A 2,348-nucleotide genomic window follows, 5' to 3' on the forward strand; every position below is an offset into this window, starting at 1 on the left:
TGTGACGAGACTGGACAGTTCATCATTCTTGATGCCGGCCAATGATGTCCTGAGATATATCCGGATATCGTTCTGGACTACATCCTTCTCGATGTCATGGAGATAGAAGTACCCTCGAATGCTATCACTAGTAGACCTGAAGGCAGTGCGAATCCGATTCTCATCTCGGCTGGCTAGGAATATCTTGAGCGGAATNTTCGACGCCCATTCAAGAACAAGTTTAATGAACAGCGCGACGACTTCAAGGTTGGCGCATTCATCAGCGGCATCAATAACAACAACTTTATCCACCACGACCGGGCCGATGGTCGTTCGAACAGGATTATAAACCAGCCGCTTGAACTGCTCCTTCATGTTAGAATATGTTGGTTCTGCCAGAGTAGGGTCGTCCTCAATGGCCTTAACAACCTCAAATTTGATAGCAGGTGAAGCTCTCGCCAGCGAGTGTGCAATAACAGGAATAATAAGGCGTGCGTTCCTAGTTTTCTCCGATGCTCGAGAAGCAAAGAAACTGCCACCAAGAATGTTTTTCGCCTCGAGATGCTCACAGAATGTGTGCGCGATGGTCGATTTTCCGATTCCCGCCATACCTACCATCCAATATACCCTGCTGCTATTGATGTCCGAGGCCCAAGTGTCCAACTGTTCGAGGACGTTTACGCGGGTCCCTTGCATGCAGCCGGTGGGGTCGCCGTAAGACGACTGTCGAGTTTTATATGACGTCATTTCGTGATTGAGCTTTTCGATGGAATCTGTGGGTATATGAGCGCCACGAAGCTTAGAGCTATGTTCCGTTGGGAAAGTTTATCTCACCTTGACCCCGATGTTCATGAACCTCCATCTTGACAAAAATTTCAGTCAATATTTCAAACGATCAATGCTGTTCGGATCAAAGGACACACATTTTTAGCGATATAGAATATTGAATCCCTTATTTCAAAGTTGTGCGCTCCCTGCAAGACATTCTGGGATTCCCGGAGACAAAGGAAATGAGCGAATGAATTTGTTTACACATTATAAACGCACCATAGAGGAACCCTCTCCCGTAACTTCAGGCGCCCTTGTAAACAAGATCTCGTCAGGATGCCATCTGCGGGCGTGGGGGTCATGAACTCCCACCTCAAACCGCCAGGGCGTTCATCATGTGGGTGATTTGCGTCCATGAGGCGATCAGGTAATTTCTTGGACTCTCCTTTCAAATGATTTTTGCGGGGGCGATCAAGATCAGACATCGTGGTTCAGAAGAGAGCGTCGATGCTGTGCGGCGCACGCCGGTCCAGGGGTCAGCTGACATTTAACGCGCAGTGGGCGCCAAGTCGAAGCACCTGGAAGCGCCAGAAAAAATGGTGGTCAACAGAGAAGTGCGAGAAAGGGAAAACAATGACTTTCAGCGGACTCAAGGCGACGAAGAGACAACATTTCATGTCAAATATTCACAAGGGCAGTGGATTCGCTATGGAGACAAGCTAAAACGAACATTAAATCGCAAAGGCGAGCACACCTAGCTGGGTCTTTCCCAAGTAGGACCTACCCACCCTATCACGCTACACGTCATTCTGGCTCTATCTCCTGTCATCCATCGTCCCTCACATTCCTTCTCGCCCCTCTCGCTACCATCCTCCTCACGAATCCGTAGGAGTGCGCGTTGTGTTTCATACGTTGTAACAGATGATAAATGATGGGGGTCACCAGGATGACCTTGGTTTCCTTCAGCACAGGCCCATTCCGTCGGTGATCGTAAGTTGTGATGTTTTTTGGCTGGGCTTGGAAGCACTGCGCTGGATAGCTGTCGTTAAGGAGAGCCGTTGGTGGAGTGCTGGAATCTAAGTGGGGAGGACCCAAGGAAAACATCGGCACGAATCACGGAACACCAGACGGCCAGAGGGGTTGGCACGGGCAAGCACATCATCCTTCGCACTGACATTCGAAGCAGGCGTTTGTTCATCACCTACAGGACGGTGTGCTCATTTGTGTAAACTCGACGCCTCAGAGTTGCCACGTCATTGATCCTGCAAAACGATAATGTGATAAGCTCGTCGTCGAAAGCCAGAAATGTTCAAGTTGGAGCCGTACCCAAAGAAAGAGGACTTACAAGAAGATTCCCAGTGGTCTCAATACTGGAGGTGGCCCAAGGTGATTTGAAGCGCCGTACTGAGTCGAGTACGTCGGGCGTTGAAAGTGTCTTGGTCGATCTTTGGCTTGACCAAATGGAAATGGCCTAAAACGGCAGAGATATTAGCAGGAATTGACCCCCGGAAGAATTGACGTCCATACCTGCGATAGAACACTGGCCTTGACCCTGTTCCTGCACAACTACCCTCTTCTCTGTGCGCACCTCATCAAAATCT

Source organism: Laccaria bicolor, genomic scaffold (assembly GCF_000143565.1).
Source record: "Laccaria bicolor S238N-H82 LACBIscaffold_72 genomic scaffold, whole genome shotgun sequence".
In the NCBI taxonomy this organism is placed as follows: Eukaryota; Fungi; Basidiomycota; class Agaricomycetes; order Agaricales; family Hydnangiaceae; genus Laccaria; species Laccaria bicolor.